Genomic DNA, 18330 nt, shown 5'->3' on the forward strand with positions numbered 1-18330 from the left:
GGAGCCGGGGTGAAAAGACAACAGAGGAGAAACTAAATGGCTTCAGACCTTCTTCAAAATAATTTTTTCCAGATTGATTTTAAATCATTTGAAGTAGCATCAGACCTTAAGAGCATCCCTACTTCAAAGTAGGATGAATTTTAAAAGTTTTGATTATGATCCTCCAATTGGTGGCATAATTATCAATTTAAGAGTGGTATATAGTAGTTAATATTTTGAAAACACAAACTGGTATGTGTTACTTCCTAAATCAAGGTTAGTTTTCAACTTCCCAACACACAAGGATATCTATTACTCTTGAATTAATGAGCATAATTTCTTCACTCTTAGATTCTATTTCTAATAGAGAATAATAATAATTAAAACTTGGGGGATCCCCGGGTGGTTCAGCAGTTTAGCACCTGCCTTCAGTCCAGGGCATGATCCTGGAGTCCCCAGAGAGAGTCCCATGGCAGGCTCCCTGTATGGAGCCTGCTTCTCCCTCTGCCTGTGTCTCTGCCTCTCTCTGTGTCTCTCATGAATAAATAAATATTTTTTAAAAAGAATTTAAAAAATAATAATAATTAAAACCACTCATTTTATTAAGACAACTCGTATTTATAAGCCTGAATCTCAGATGTAAGTAGTTTTATTTCCCTTCTATTTAAAAATAAGCTTCAATATATATTGAACCTCTAGGGTCAGAATGGATGAAGGAATGGAATGGAGGAATTATTTCAGAAAGATGGCTAAGGCGGCTTCTACTAGAGGAATTCCACTTCTAGAGGAATGACAGTATCTGCAGACTAAAAGAAAAAAAAAAAGATGAAACAGGAAAACATGCTGAATCAAAAAGCAATAGAAAGCTATCATAACCTAAGTTTTTAAAAATGTATTTAAGCAAATAAACACCTGAAAAAGCTTTATATAAAGAAACTATAAAATAACCCCCTAAATAACATAGAGTAGATTAAAAGAAAACATTATAGATGAAAAATATATTTAAATTTCAGTCTATTTTATAATCATTACCCATTATTAAAAAAATCCCAGCTATCATTTTGCTACAACTTCCAAACTCTTCAATTACTTTATTTCAACTAATGATACTGAAGATCTGTTGAATTATTTAGTAATTTAGGACAAAATTTATTCTGCATGAATGCTTACCCAACATTAATTTCTGATTTCCCAACTTCTCTAAAGGAGACACTTCCAGTTCATAAACATGTCTCTATAACTTAATCTTTTCATTTACTGTATTATAGCATGAAAGTCGTGGATTATATAAAAAGAATACCTGGAGCATTTTCCACATTTGTAAAATCTTCAGCATTTTTCCAGCCTTTAGAGAAAGCCTGCCTTTCCACAAGTCTAGTCTATATAATTTATTTAATGTTTCACTTCATAAAACACTTTAATCAAGTTAAAGTGAAGGTTCATTTAGATTATTATAAATCTAACAGGTGATTTATTATATTCCAAGCCATTTCAAGCAATAAGACAATTAGTATCAGATAAGATGTGTGAATAATAGCATTCAAAGCCTTTAAAAAGCCAGTCATTAAGACATAGTTTTATTTCTTAATCATAAGATGTTCAAAAGTCCAAAAATAAAACTGAATGGTTTTCATTGATTGGGCTCCAAAGGTTAATTACCTAACATGGTTGGCAGGCCTAGCCTCCGACCTCACTTCCTCATTAGCCTCATTATTTCTTCATTAACCTCTCACTTAACGGTATGTATTCCAGCCACTAAGAACAACTTTCTGTTCTGCAAACGCTCCTCTGCCTTGACTAACAGAAGCTTCTTCACGGGCTGCCTAGTCCTTCACCTACAGCCCTTCCTCTCTTAGCAGCTCCTCACCTGGCTAACTGCCACCTGTCTCTCAGGTCCCATTCAGCTGTCACTTCCCACAGGACACCTTTTCTGATGCCTCAGGGCTGGGGGTCAGTGTCTGCCCTCTGCTCCTACAGCATGTTACTCTACCCTGTAATAGCCTACAGAAAGTTATACCGCCTTTCACAGCCAACCCTGCAGAAATGTGATTGGTAACACGGTACCACCTTTCACCACCCACATGCCTCTAGACCACTGCAAAGATGACCTAAGGCTGGGGAAAATACACTTCTATCAATAAGAAATCATTACAAAGCTCCTTTCACAATTATTTTCCAACAAAACAAGAGGCTCATTACAGGAAAAATAGCAGTCCACCTTCAACATTTTTGCACTTAATATTATCAAAGATAAAAGTAAAAAAACCAAGGTCTTTCCAAAATGTATGCAGAACTTAACAAAAGATGTTATAAGCTTTCTATAGACCAAAGACCCAAAATTATAAAATATGATGCAAATGAGAATCCACCTATCTATTTCTTTTAGTTCCCTTTCAACCTTCTTTGAGAGAAGCTGATTATATAAAGAGGTCACATTTATGTCTTATCAAGGTTTTGTATAATATGGTTACGGAAACTTGACCACATGAAACACAGAAGAAAATTTAAAAATACCTCCAGAGAAGTGCCCCCTCTGAAACTTGTAACCTGAAATCCCTAGAACACAACCAAAGGATAGAAGCATCATCTCGATTCATGAGGGGGCCTCTAATTCACCTAATGTAGAAGCATCGCTATCACCCTTTATCTAAAGGAAACTGTACTCATTATTTTTTTCTGAAGATTGATCTTTTAAAATTAGTTTGCCTTTAATTCAAATTTTAATTCCTCTTATGCCATCTCAATCTTTCACTGAAGTTTTTTCATGATCATATTCTTTTTTTTAATTTTTTGTTTTTCTTTTTCTTCACATTTGTGAAGTCGTTTATAATTTACATGGTACTTTCACATCCATTATCACCTGGTTCATTATTTCATTCACCCCATCTCACACTCATATTGTAGTTAAATACCCACTGTGGACTAGAAAATGGGATTTGCTCGTTTTAAAAACATATTAATAGAATTTAGTTTTTAAGGTAATTTTAGATCTACAGAAAAAATCAACAGAAAGTACAGAATTTCCGTCTACCTCCTGACTCCCCTCCAGTTTTCCTGTTATTAACATCCTGCATTAGTGTGACATATTTGTTACAACTGAATCGATATCGATATATTATTAAATAAGTCTACATGTAATTTAGGGTTCACACTTGGTACTGCATAGTTCTGTGGATTTTGACAAATACATAACGTCATATTTTCACCACTACAATATCACACAGAGTAGTCTCCATGCCCTGAAAACACTCAGTGCTTTATCTGTTCTTCCCTCCTGCTCTCCCATACTCTCCTGGAATTCTTGAGGATCACTGGTGTTCTTGCTGTCTCTACAGTTTTGTCTTGTCAAGAAAGTCGTATAGTTAGAATCATATAGGACATAAACCTTCCACGTTGGCTCCTTTCACTTTGCAATCAGCATTTAAGGTTGCTTCACTTCTTTGTGTGGCTGGATATGATGAGAGAGGCAGAAACACAGGCAGAGGAAGAACCAGGCTCCCCACGGGGAGCCAGATGTGGAACTCAATCCCAGGACCCTGGGATCACACCCTGAGCCAAAGCAGATGCTCAACCACTGAGCCACCCAGAAGCCCTTGGACAGAAGTTTCCAACTCCTTTTGGTAAATACCTAGAAGCACAGTTGTATTTTTTTTTGTTTCGTTATTTTTTTTTACTAACAAATCTAACACTTTTTAAAAAATTAGATAACTAATTATGCAAGAGTTTCTAATGGTTCTTGTCTCCTCAGAAATTCATCCACTACCTAGGTCAGAATGAGGGTACACATCCAATTCACACATGCACACAATTCTTATTAGAACAAAAACAAAAATTAACCTTGACTTTTTTCTATAGAGATGTATGTACATCCTTGCCAAAATGTTCATCAAAAATTAAAATGGATTGGTAAATGTACACTGGCTTAATTTTTTTTCATTGACAACCCTCAGACAAATCAAGCCAACAATATTTGTCAAATACCTAAGTACCTACTATTGCAAATGACTGGCTGGTTGCAAACTTGGTCTCTAATTTCTGCTGCTCAATGGTTTAAGAGTGTTTCACAATTCTGTCTACTTCAAGGATACAGAATGCTCCCTCCAAACAGAAATTTCCATGAGAAATGAAGCAGTTAGTTATAATACTAAGATAGAGACTTTATTGCAGTCTTTTAAGTTCTCTTCTTAATCTTCTTAGGATCCATCTTGATTTTTCTTAAAGCCTAAGTTAGCCAGGAATTTTTCCTAAGTCACAATGTGGAACCTGCCAATATAGAGAAAGGGCATTTTTTTTTTAATATGCAGAGAGAGCCACTTCTTTATTCTAATACGGCAACAAACATAAAAAATGAATAATAAGTAAAAGCCATTATGGAAAAATTAAGTACAGTTCTTTTAACTATGACTTTAATATTCAATATTTCAGAAAAATTTAACACTGAATTTATTTTATCCTATACATTTTTTTTAAATTATAATCTTATGGTCAGCATATTTTCATATTTTATTTCATTTAAATAAATAAATTTGTCTCCTACCAATTGTCAAACTTTCACTATTACCCCATTACTCCAAATTTTGTCTCTTGCTAGCTCTCAGAATTAGATCCATTAACTACCCAATGAGAAACTAGATGCATTCCCTCCACCATGTTCCCATCTGCTGTGGTTTAAAAATAACACCTGCTCAGAAACAGATTTCTCCATGCTAACCTAGGGGCTCTTGAACTGCATGCCTCCTGGGTCTCTCTATTTGTTATAAGGTAGATCATGAATGCCATAAAGGTAGGATATCAGCTCCACTGAGTCCTGAGATCTTACAGGTCACCCAGGGCTACCCATAATTTGACATGTGTTAGCAATGTCACAGTAGGGTTTATATAAGGCAGTCCCAGTTTTTGCCTGTAGTACTTGCATCTTCAAAGCATCCTGATTTAGACAACAAATTATGTGATTACGCTGGCCATAAGCATTCCCTCCCCCACCCATTCACTTTACATATTCCCTACCATCCCTGTAAACAAACACTCTGTTGACACCTAGCCCCTTCATGCCACTGGCTATCAAAACTTCCACAGCTCTGAGTACAAGAATTCTGCAAATACTATTTTTCATACACACTATATTCTATGCAAGACTGTTTTTAAATATGACAGATTTGTTTTAAGAAACCTGAGTAGTTTCCTAATAAAGCATTTGTCCCAACCAAAAAAAAAAAAAAATGCAACTAAAAGGTCTTGCATCAGACTTAGGAGTATGATACTCTTCTTGAATAGAAGAATCTCAAACTACAGATGCCTGGCTCAGTGGTTGAGCGTCTACTTTCGGCTCAGGGCGTGATCCTGGAGTCCCAGGAACTTGTCCCACATCAGGCTCCCCCTGGGGAGCCTGCTTCTCTTGATGCCTAATGTCTCTGCCTCTCTCTCTCTCTCTCTCTCTCTCTCATGAATAAATAAACAAAATCTTAAAAAAAAAAAAAAAAAAACAATCTCAAGCCAATCACCTTCTCACCAAGATAAATTTGCTCAATGTTCTAAAGTGAAAATTGGAATTGTTGTCAGGGATCCAAGCTTAATAGTAAAGATGAGCACCTAGAATTCAAGTCAATTTTTAAAAAGGAGATAGTCTGGCCACAAAACACACAATTCAATTTCATTTTACAGATGACAAGGCCAAAAAAAAAAAAAAAAAAAATTCCAGAAGCAGCAGAGTGATGAGTAAGAACAAGGTGGGAAACAAGCTTGGGGTAGCTTAATTAAGGGTCTGAGGAATGAGATTTAGAAAGCAGAAGTCAGGGCAACACACATGTGTTAGGAGGTACTAGAGGGGCAGAAGCAGAGGGAGGCCATAAGCAGATGACCAGCAGCATCAGATACCTGACAATCCTGAATTTGTACAAAAAACCCACAATCATTTACAATTTCCATTAGTAATGGGTGAAGAAATCCTTTCCCATGACTGGTGTGTGATGATTGCTAAATGGTTAGTGCTGCATATAATGTGATGTTTTGTGTCAGAATTAGTCTGGCCCAGCAAAAGATAACTTGCAGAGTCATTCACCAGCTTCAACTGTGCTCAGCCTGAAACCTGATTGAAACCAGCTGAGCCCATGACATCACCACAGGCTTTTTACTATAAAAAGGGCAAGCTCTGTGAGGTCAGGAAGCAGAACTAAGCTCCGTGAACAGAAGCCAAGATGGAAGAGGGAAGAGCCAAGTGAAGTTCAGAGGAGGAGATTCATTCCAAGAAGGAGCTAGGATGAGCAATTTGCTCAGAGACAGCTGCAGAAGAAAAGGCGCACGATGGAAATTTCCCCTTAAGAGCAAGGGGCTGCTGTCTCCCGAAGACAAACATTATCTAAAGCAAAGACTCAAAGGAGAAATGGATTTAAGCTATTTCAGATTTTCAGTTCCTGGAAATGAAGTAGATGCAACATTATCATGGTAATAGTATTCATCATGTAGTCTCTCACTCAACATATATTAATTGAACACCTATGGATCAGGAACTGCTGTAGAAAATAGGAATATGATAGTGAATAAAATGGACAAAAGTCACTGCTTCACAGATCATACATCCTTGGAATGAAAACTAACAAAAGGACAAATATACACCATGTCAAATAAGGATTACAGGAAACAATGAAGAAGAGAAAATGGTGGCACCAATGGTGGTGCATGAGCATAGACAAATGGAGGTGGGGATATGAGCTGTGTGCAAGTCTGGGAGAAAAGCATGGCAGGCAAAGGTGACAGTATGTACAGAGGCCTAGATCTGGGAGTGTGTTTTCTATGTTTGAGGAACACCAAGAAGGCCAGTGCTACCAGTCAGAAAGAACAAAGGGAAGCAAGACTTTGTGAACAAGTTAATTCAGAATGCAAGCTAAGGTGTCAAGCAGGTATTTGGACACATGAGACCAGAGACTCTGGGAAAAGAGTCAAACGGTGGACAAAAATTAGGAACCATGGGTGTATAGATGATGTGCAACAGAGACCCCACCCCACCGGTGCATATAGATGGAGAAGAGAAGAGGGACATCCCAATGGAGGTTGAACAAAGGATGAACCAGCAAAAAAGAGAGAATAGTCTAGAAGGTAGGAGGAAAAGCAGGAGAGTGTGATGCCTTGATACTCTAGCAAAAAAAAAAAAAAGTGCTCCCTGGGAGATGATAGGATTTTTTTTTTAAACATTTATTTATTCATGATAGACACAGAGAGAGACAGAGAGAGAGAGAGAGAGGCAGAGGCAGAGACAGGCAGAGGGAGAAGCAGGCTCCATGCAGGGAGCCTGACATGGGACTGGATCCCGGGTCTCCAGGATCACTCCCTGGGCTGAAGGCGGCGCTAAACCGCTGAGCCACCCAGGCTGCCCGAGATGATAGGATTAATTGTATAATAAGGCTGCTGCCACGTCAAGTTAGATGGGCCTATCACTGGCCTTGACAACACGGATGTTAGTAGAAACCGAGTAGAACAAGATCAGGCTCTGAGCAGAGCAGAGAGAGAGGAAAAGCATTTGAGGAGGATCTAGAAAATAGGAGGAGGCAACCTTCCAAAGACAGCGAATGTACACAACTCTTTCAAGAAGTTCTGCTAGTAGCTGGGTAAGAATGTGGGCTCAGGAGATGGTTGAATATAGGACCAAAAAGTTATAGCATGTTTTTCTGCTAATGGGAATGATCCAGTAAGTAGGGAAAACAATGATGCAGAAAAGAAAGGGACTTGCTGGGGCAATGCCCTCATATAAGCAATGGGGAGTGAGATCTAGTGAAGAAGGCTTGGCCCTTCCCTGGCCTCAGTGAAATTGAATGTGTGCAGGTTCCAAGGTTATTTGATTTGTTTAGTTTTTTGTTTTTGTTTTCTTTTTTTAATGAAATTATGTTGGCTATTAATGAGATTGGGTCAGAAAGAACTTACCACGACTGTCTGAAGTTCTTAAGTTATTTAGGCTATACCCGGCTGAGTTTTAAATGAATCAAATGTAATAATCGGAATGTGGTGAAACACACAGTGTCCAACTCAGTAAAACAAACTGCTGTCTGTATTTAAATTTCTTTTCCTTTACTCTTCCTCTTATGCATAAAATAATAATCTTCTTCTAAGTTAGTGAAAATGCTTGACTTAATATAACAAAGGCAGGCTTGCTAGTTAACTAGGTTCCCAAATGACAGACAAATAACAAACCAGGAGCAGGATAACCACAGGAGAAGAATTTGCATTCAATACACTCTCAAATATCAGCCTATGAGTACATTTTCATGGGACTTTCCATGTCTACAATAATTGACATTTAAGTTTGATAGCCCTCACCACATGTCTTTTCCTGGGAAGAGCTACTCCAGATAACAGTATTTTAAAGAATAGTTTAAATGTGGTTTGCAGTTATTCTATATGAGCACAGATAATACCACTACCAATATAATTTAGATCTGACTTAACTGCTAAAACCTATTTTGAGTGAGGGTGTTTTTGACAGTCTAAGCACGGATGACCAGTTCACACCCAACTGGTGGCAGCAAAGCCAGCACGAGGAGGTGGCTGAAAAAACAACAATAACAAAAATCAGCCTTTCTATCCTATCTGTGAAACCCAGAAGATGGCAAAGGAGATTAGGATGGGAGAAATGTGATGGATTGGCCTCAGTAGAGATCAAGAGAGGATTTAAAGCTCTGAGGTATGCATCTAGAGGTCTTACTAGATGATTGCTTTGATTTGATAGAAACACATGGAATATCAGGCCCTGAATTGCCCATGTCCTGGTGCACATGGGAAGGTAAGTAGCATATTCTCTGTAGTGCATTGACCCCTGAGCTTCTAGAACCCATTTGAAAGCTGATGTCTGACACACTTGCTCTGGATTCTATGCCATTAAATCTCATTTCTTCTCTGCTCTATTCATCTGTTAATTTTGTATCCCACATAATTCTACTGTCAAGAGATGTCCACTGACTGCAGTTAACATAATTTAATACAACAAATGTAGGTACTTAGCACCTTAGCAAGTTTCAGTTCCTGAGCCTGAGAAGGTGCAGGAAGCAAAGCCAGGCTCTCAAACCCCTTATACTCTCTGGTTGAAGCACAGAGAGGACAATCTCTTCCCAGGGATGTCCTCAACACATGTATCATAGGTTTTTAAACAGCTATTCAAACTCTTAACTTCCAAGAAATCAGCAATCATAATAAGTGGGTACCTTTTCTTTCTAGTTGTTCCTAACTTACCTGGGACAAATAATATCTGGTTCAAATGTATTAAGTGAGAAGAGATGATTTTGTAAGTTCACATGACACAAACATCTCATTTTAATCAAAACTTCCTTCGTGCTTTTATTTTTTTTTTTTTTTTTTTTTTTTTTTTTTTAAGATTTTATTTATTTATTCATGATAGTCACAGAGAGAGAGAGAGGCAGAGACACAGGCAGAGGGAGAAGCAGGCTCCATGCACCGGGAGCCCGACGTGGGATTCGATCCCGGGTCTCCAGGATCGCGCCCCGGGCCAAAGGCAGGCGCCAAACCGCTGCGCCACCCAGGGATCCCCCTTCGTGCTTTTAAAAGAAAATTAAACTACAAAAATTCAAAATGTGCATTGACTCTGCTTTCTCACAAATTTTTTTCACATTACCATTTTACCAAAAAATAATGTACAGGAAACACCCAAATTTCAGCAAGATGCTCTTCAAACAGTTGGTTTTACTGTTTCACTGGTCCACAGCATAGGTTCAGATGAAAGTAAGCATCTGGCCTTAATGTGGCAACTAATTTTGTAACTTGAGGAAACACATCTAAGCCTTGGTTCCTTCATCTATAAAAAAAAGACCACTGACTCCTATGACTCATATTGTTGCCTTTAGCTGTGATACATATGATTTCCTTCCACACAATATTATAAATTATTAGTCTCTCAGGTTCCTAAGGTTTTATCAACAAATAGCATAACTATTTTAATTTGCAATGAAAAGCTAAATATGCCAGGTGCAATACAAATGAATTAACAAACTCAGAGTATTTTAAATTTAGAAAAATCAGTGCTTGCAAGGAGAAAAGGTTTAAGTAATATGGTAGACAATTCTGGAGATTGCTGCCTGGAAAACACTTCCTCTTCCCCTGAGAACTGTCATCAGCACTCCCATATGAACACTAATTCTGCAACCCAACCCACAGTTGATTGATTTGGGGGTCGACGCCAGGCCCAAGCTTAGACAATCAGGTTGTCACTCCCTGGAAGTTGTGGTTTTGATTTATAAACACAGGCTGGGAGCCACTAATATCTGGGTCATGGTAAATAGTTACCATAACTCTGAAGAGTCCACCACCCCTGCTTCTCTAAAGATCCCAAAGCAGTCCTGTGTCCCTAGGGCCACCTTGGCTTCTTAATTTTATCAAGGCTGATGGCTTAATTATTCTCAGGATTCCTTTACATGTTGAAAAAAATTATATCTAAATTAACACTAAATAAAATAAAAAATCCAGCTCCTCAGTTTGACTAGTCATATTTCAAGCACTCAAACGTCATGTATGTCTACTGGCTACCACATGGGACAGCCCAGGTTTAGAGTACATTTCCAACATTAAAGAAAGTTCTTTTGAATAATGCTGCCCTAGACACTTCTAATAAACTTCCTCTTTTCTTAAGCTGCTAGGATCAGGATTTGCGTGTGTGTGTGTGTGTGTGTGTGTGTGTTTTGTTTGTATGTTTTTATACTCTCACCTAGTAGACAGAGTCTTAACATGAGGTTAACAGGAGGTATGATATAATCCCTAATGGGATTTCCAAAAAATTAATCTCTAATGGGATTTCTGGGTACTCTCAAGGATTCTAAGTCTTAGAGTTAATGTCCCTTCAAAACTTAAAGTTTACTCATACCACTCCTGGACTCCTGGGTCACAGAATTGTAGAATTTAAGAATTTGGGAAAACTTTATCAATTATCTAATTTTATTTCCTGTTTTTTTACACATAAAAAAATTAAGACTCAAGAAGTTTTTAACATTTGTTTCTGAACAGTACTAAATTTGGCTTAATCAAGTATAAATCAAGACAAGATATATAAAGTATCAAGTAAAATGTAATATGCAACATAACTCTGCAAATCTCATGATTACCCAAGTAACCAGGCATGAAGTTTAAATATTTATTTACTCACCAGCCTGTTACTTCACCAACTGCTTCCTACTCTTTCCCCACATCTCTCTCTCTCTTTTTTTTCATTTATTTTGTAAGGTACTTTCGCCATGGTTACCATTGTTTTGAGTGTCATAGTTCCCCATATCTAAAAGGCACAGAAAACATTCTGTACTTTCAAATCAGGGAGCAAATACACTTTTATTGTAATTTTTATTTTTTCACTAGAACCTTTATGTTCAGATCTGCTACATGATTAGTCATCTGTACAGATTGGAATCTGGATAGCGAGAAATGTTTTTATTCCATTGCTTTTAAACAAATAGTAACTAAACATCATTTAAAATATGTGGATTAGGGGGATCCCTGAGTGGCTCAGTGGTTTAGCACCTGCCTTCGGTCCACGGCATGATCCTGGAGTCCCAGGATCGAGTCCCACGTCAGGCTCCCGGCATGGAGCCTGCTTCTCCCTCCTCCTGTGTCTCTGCTTCTCTCTCTATGTCTATCATAAATAAATAAATAAATAAATAAATAAATAAATAAATAAATAAATAAATAAATATTTTTTTAAAAATGTGGATTAAAATGTCATACCTATGCATCAATGGATTTAAACTTGCTATCTTCATAAAGCAATGTGTTATCTTTAACCAAAAAAATAAACATTTATAACATAAATCCAAATACAATAAAAAAGGATTCTAACCCTCTGTCATATGCACTGACTCATACCTAACTGTGGTGAAATCCGATTGTCCACCTAATAAAGAATTTGCAGGTTGTTTTCAGCTAAATATAGAATGCAATATTTATGCAATATTAATTTTGACATAAAGAATTATTTTTAAACAATCCGTATACTGTATTCTTCTCTGAAGTCAAATGCTGTCAAGCATTAGGGGAGTTTATGAATTCCCAACCATCACTTCCATTAAAAATAAACAACTTATATGTTTTCCCCTATACAGATTTGAATCTAATATGACTGGTTTGTAAGAAAATGGAGCAAAATGGTGATGATCCCTGTGTACAATACACCATTACAGACTCCTATTTTTGTATGTCTTTTCCTTAAGTGTAAATGAACAAAGATTTACCCCTGTTCCTATCACATCACATAAACCAATGTTCTAAAATTTCCAAAACAATGATATACATTTCAAAGAATTAACCAAGTCTATTTCCTTTTCCCTTCCCTTTCAAACACATATATATACATGCATATGTATATATACATACATATATAAGCATACACATACAGACACATTCCACAAAGTTTTCTAACACACAGGGTGTTGGCCATTCCTATCTTGAGGAAACACCTCTCCCAAGATTACCAAGCATGACCCACAAAGTCAACAAAGGGACTCCTGAACTTAGTGGCTGCTGCTTTGAAACATGCCATTAATCAATGGTAGTGTGAATCATTAAAAAGCAGTCCATAGAACACAGACTTAAGAACTTGTACTCCTTCCACAAAGGTTTTGGCAGATACATTATACAACAAAAACAAAAAAGCAAAACAGCATAAACTCCAACCCTAAATTGCATGGTTAAAATGTCTATTCTTCAGAGTAAAAGCACATAAATATATCTCAAAGCAATTGAGCACAAATGTCAACCACAATCTTGGCATGGCTTTTACAGAGACATCTGACTCCTTTGAAACATTTGCATACATCATGGAGGGGATCACAAATTAGTTAGGTCATAAAGCACCTGATAATATTTACTATACTAATAAATTACCAAGAAGATAGAAAAGTCATGATGGATTATGAATGAAAGTTATGGAGTTATTTTAATGAAAGTCAAACCTCTCATTAAAAAACAAAAACCTCCTTACACAGTGGAAAGAGCTCTTATAATCAAACTCTTAGCATTCAGGAGCCCTATCCTCATTTTGAAATGGAACTCTAAATACTCTTACAGGCTGCTCTATATGTCAGAATTTTGACAAAGGTTCATTTTAACCATTATTCCCATACTGATTGGTTACACTAAAGCTATTAAAAAAAAAAAAAAAAAAGTATCAGAGATTCGGCATCAGCAGCCCTGGCTGGTGATGACAGGCCATCTAGAGAGAAGTTGGAAGAACTTGGTCCTTTGACAAGGTTTGAGTTAGTGGATCCACTGTCACCTGTGACTGGGTTCGGCCTAAGGAGAATGTATTAGCTGCAGCAGCCCAGGATCAGTTTTTGACAGCTCAAACTTGAATCTGTAGGCTTTTAAAAGTTGTTAGTAATTTTTTTTTTCCTAGTGGAAAGCATATATATTTTTTCCAGGAGATTTTAGGTTGTACACATTGAGGAAAAAAGTGTGTGTGTGTGTGTGTGTGTATAATATTAATATATCTTTTGTTTTAAAATAAGGCAAAAAAAGTACTTTAAAGCTATGTTTACTAAACACTTAATGTTTAAAGATTAAACAAAAAGATGATCTCAAATGTGTATTTCATTTCTCAAACCCAGCAATTCCAGGGGAAAAAAAAATAGCTACTACCAAAAATACCTTAGCTAATTTATCTTGTTATAACAAAGTTTAAAAGTTTTGGAATAGCCATCAGCTGTATATCTTTTGATTCTTCCAAACATATTTAAATATACTTAAGCATTAGAAATGCAATTGAAAAGTCACACTCATTTATCTAAATTCCTTTTAATATATACGTTTAGCACTGTACCACCAAAAGAAATAGAAGAATCTTTGGAAAGAACTGACATTAACCTTTTCTTCATGACAGAGATCTTGTTTTGAAAATATTCTGCATAGAAACACAAGGTTCTGATCAAAACAGCGGCAAATTAATTTTCTTAGATACACAGTCTAGTTTTCAGTATTGGGAGTATGAAGCTCAGATGCCCTCCGCAGCCTTCTATTCAAGTGCACAAGCTTCTGTTTAAAGAACCCACATCATTCTACATACAGGGCAGGAAAGCTGTGCACCATTCCAATAAGACATACACAGAATTATTATTATTTTTTTGCCTTTCAGGATCTATGGATCATGTGACATAAAAAAAGGAAACATAATAGTAGCTAGTTGTCTATTAACTAGCCTCTCTTTATTAATGAATGTGACAAAATTCCTAAATGTCTTTTCAGTAAATTTGTCCAAAGAGAAACTTTAAAGTTATTTTATTAATCAATGGTTGGTAACTTAAGCTTTATGCAATCTCAGAAAATCCAAATGAACACAACAGTTTCCAACAACCCAGTTCCTGCTGCCTTATAGTGTTTTTTCCCCTCCTTCCTCAGACTGCTCAAGTCAGACAGGTTGAGGTCACCTTCAAGAAAGTCCTTTGCCCTGCCAGGTTAAAATCATGCCAGCAACCAAAGTAGCATCTGATATAAAAATAGGAGCCTAAGGAATTCAGGGAAAGCAAAGCACATTGAAGGCCAAAGGGTCACATGGCCAACAATGCAAAAGAGGTGATAGAAGATTAAGGCTGTATCTAAATGAGCAATAGAACCAACCTCTCCTACCACATTAATCAGTTAAATTAATAAATCACTAAAACAGCCAGGTGTTAGGCTGAAAAAAACTAAAGTAAGTGGACTATTTGGTGTTGCAGAGTCACAAGTAAAAGACATTAATCTTCTATGTTTTTACATACCTTAGTTCATACATAAGAGCTATTTATTTCACTGAGGTAAAATAATGGCTACACCCCCCCAAAGAATATTGCAAGGCTGTCAATACAGAAAACTAAATATGAAATTAATAGCAATACAGCATACAAAACATGGAATTAATTACTCATGTCATTTCAATTTGCAGGTACCCCAAGATCAAACAAATTCATAGATAACAATAATTTTTTAAAAGGAAGATGGAGGAGGAGGAGATTGATATCAAAATAGTGCTCCCAAATTCAGAAATAAAGTTAAGGGGTTTACAGGAGTTGAAATCATGCTAGTTACAAAGGCATGATAATGTCTGGGAGGTAGTAAAAATATTATCTGTATATTAAAAAAAAATAAAGGAAGCAGCTGTCTAAACATTTTAGCTTTTTTTCCAAAAAATGTTTATGCATTGGTCTAAGGATAGAAATAATCCAAGTTGAGGCAATGTTTTAAATCACTGGAACACACCACATACACACACACACACACACACACACAAATCACACACAATGCAGTGCCTTGTGTCCCTTCCTCCTTCCCCTTTTTGATTTGAGGCATTTCCTCTCAACTTGGCTACAAAAAGGAAATCCTGAAAGTGAGGGTCACCAACAATTATGTCACTCCAACTGTACATGATAAAAGAAAAAAATGCCCTTTCTTTATGGTTTCAATTATAAAAAAATGACATGGGAATGCTATCTTTTATAAACCACCATGACAAAGTTCATGCCAGACTGATTTTATATTAAAAATGAATCTACATTAAAATATACTTATAAAGTAAAACAAAATAGCTCCAAACTAAAATAGCCCAACTAAAATATGCATTTTTATTTTGCATATTTTCATCTTTATGTATCAGAATACATTTTGGTTGCATAGTTGTAATCATGGTTCCCTTATAATTTTCCATTCTGCATTTTCACTTAACATTTCATCATAACATTCCCATATGCCCCCTGTATTTCCAGTTATTATTCCATTAGGAATTCCTTAATATTCCAAAAATGTAATAAGCTATTTAGTCACTTCCTTACTTACTTCTACCCTGCCTTCTTACAGAATGGGCTTATAGTGCAATCACTATCTTTTCAGGTGGACAGTTATGATTTGCATTATTCTTCTGTTGGACACTTACAGTGTTTCTAGTATTTTTTTTCTCCCATTGTAACTAAAATTGCAATGAGCAACTTCGTGTAATATAGTTTCCTTTCTCAGTTGAATTATTTCTTTGGAAGGAGTCAAAGTCTGTAACCAATTTTCTTAATAACTATAATGCCTCATTGTTTTATAAAATGTTCATACCCATTTATAGTATCAGGAGTAGTAAAGTAAAACAAATTATCCAGTAATTATTTTAAGTATTAAAACCACTCCAGGATCAATTTTCTAAATGCTCGTAAGTTTATCTTTTAATTTTTAGAATTAAATAAATAATGAACACTTCTAGATAAACTTCAAGAATGTGTCTGCCAGAGTCTAAAGTAAAATCAATAGTCACCCAACTCCTAAAACTTACTCTCGGATTTAAGCACTGTTAACAATTTGGTACATATATTTTCACATTTTTTTTCTTCTGTATATAGAAGCATATATGTATACATGTAAGATTTCTAAACTTGGGGATCCCTGGGTGGCTCAGCGGTTTGGTGCCTGCCTTTGGCCCAGGGCGTGATCCTGAAGTCCTGGGATCAAGTCCTACATCGGGCTTCCTGCATGGAGCCTGCTTCTCCTCTGTCTGTGTCTCTGCCTCTCTCTCTCTCTGTGTCTATTGTGAATAAATAAATAAAATCCTAAAAAAAAAAAAAAGATTTCTAAACTTTTCCTTCATTTTACAACACAAAATCTCTCCCTATCTTCAATAATGAGCTCATCATATGACTTCTATGACTTCATATCATGACTTTAATAATATGATTCTTCCTCATTCAAATATCACTTGGTTCCAGTAATACATCGAGAAATATCACAAGCACCATACCAATTTATGGTTAACTGCCACTCATAAACCTAAAACAGAAAATAAACCTCAAATTACTTTAAACACTGGTGTGTGTATATGGGTCTATGTGTGTGTGTCACAGTTACTTTCCTAATTATATTTAAGACCACTACTAAAATGGGCTAGCATACCATAATAAAATGGAATTTATTATCTTGGTGCTAGGATGATACAAGGAAGTGTTTAGGAAAGAAGCTAATCTGGCATCAGAAATGTATCACACATATTTGAATAACTAAGAGTGTATAATGCCAAAACTTTACTAATCAAGACAAGCGCAAAAGTGACCTACAGTTTCAAAGGAAATGAATGACACCGAGTTAAAAGTTGACAAAAGTTCATGACAACTGCCAGGAAGAAGCTAGCAAAAATCATGGAATAGTGGTTTCTCTAAAGGGTATAACTGTATTCCTATTTTGATTGAATCACATGACAGTCTCTATAAAGAACATCATGTTTGTTATCTCTGTATCAGCTTGACTCTTTCTGGAATGTCCATAGAAGTCCCATGCCTCTCCTGTTATCAGCTATACAATCAAGACAGAATTGCCAACCAAATTAAACCACCTCTCCTGCATTGGCTGTTCCATCAATAGACCTTTTTTTTATATTTTACTTATTATTTGAGAGACAGAGAGAGAGCACAAGCACAGGAGAGGGGCAGAGGGAGATGGAAAAGCAGACTCTCTGCTGAGCATGGAGCCATCTGTGGAACTTGATCCCAGGACCCTGAGATCACGACCTGAGCCAAAGGAAGATGCTTAACCCACTCAACCACCCAGGCACCTCTGACAGATTTTATTTTTAACAATCCTTATTACTATGTGGTATTTTTTTGTTTACTTAATTATTTAACATATGTCCTCCTCCACAAGAATGTAGGCTTAAGAAAGTAAGAGCACTGTCTCTCCATAATTTCATTCATGTCAATGAATATTAATTGAGCTCCTTCATATTCTGGACAAAGGGGATAGAGTAGTGAGCAAAACAAGCAAAAAAAATGTGCTCCCTGGTGAAGCTTACGTTCCAATAAGAAGAGATAAACAGTCCACTATGGACTAAAATATGTAGTGTATTAGAAGGTAATGTGTGTTGTAGAGAAAAACAAAATAAGGGATACATAGAGTGCCAAGGAGAGGGTAGAGATGTATAGTTACAGTTTAAACACCATCCCCAGCACCAAAAAGAACATACAGCCAATAGATAAATACTGATTCATGGGATAAGGCCAGACTGCTAAAAGCTAAACAGCATATCCCAATTCCCTGGAAACAGTGATTGGTTTTGAGATGTGCAGCTAACAAGATCACAGTCAGATTCAAGAGACATTACAGCAAGCAAGACCATTATATTTGGAGCTACTACAGCCATTTTGCAGTCATAAAAATAAAACCATGTAGGTAGGAAGGCAGAGCCCAGGAGAGCAAAACAACCAGCACTGGCTACAGCATTTGATTAGTTCAAATGATATCTGAAGATTTGCCCCCTGACCAGGCTATTCAATTATGGAGGGCAGTAAGAGCCGCTGGATCCACTAAATCAGCATTCTGTGTGCAGCAAAATAATTCCTGCTTTGCTTCACTAACAGCAGTTCTCTTATGGACCAT

The 18330-nt window shown here is 36.6% G+C and overlaps 1 protein-coding gene and 1 long non-coding RNA gene across 6 annotated transcripts in view; both read right to left on the reverse strand.

The window, feature by feature from the left end:
- PPP3CA (protein phosphatase 3 catalytic subunit alpha) overlaps window positions 1–18330 on the reverse strand; it is a 310204-nt gene that overhangs the window by 240207 nt on the left and 51667 nt on the right. The window contains exon 1 of one of the 5 annotated variants that reach the window (XM_049105097.1): window positions 2047–2052. The exons of the other annotated variants lie outside the window; for them this stretch is intronic. The gene's annotated coding sequence lies outside the window, so the exon portion shown is untranslated. Of the gene's footprint in view, window positions 1–2046; window positions 2053–18330 lie in introns of those variants that run through there. 5 annotated transcript variants of the gene reach the window in all.
- Window positions 486–12880, reverse strand: LOC112644661 (uncharacterized). The gene is made up of 3 exons (XR_007407854.1): window positions 11117–12880; window positions 3973–4242; window positions 486–785 (listed from the first exon to the last, which is right to left on the reverse strand). It is a non-coding gene; the product is annotated as an uncharacterized LOC112644661 (long non-coding RNA).

Source organism: Canis lupus, chromosome 32, assembly GCF_003254725.2.
Source record: "Canis lupus dingo isolate Sandy chromosome 32, ASM325472v2, whole genome shotgun sequence".
NCBI lineage: Eukaryota > Metazoa > Chordata > Mammalia > Carnivora > Canidae > Canis > Canis lupus.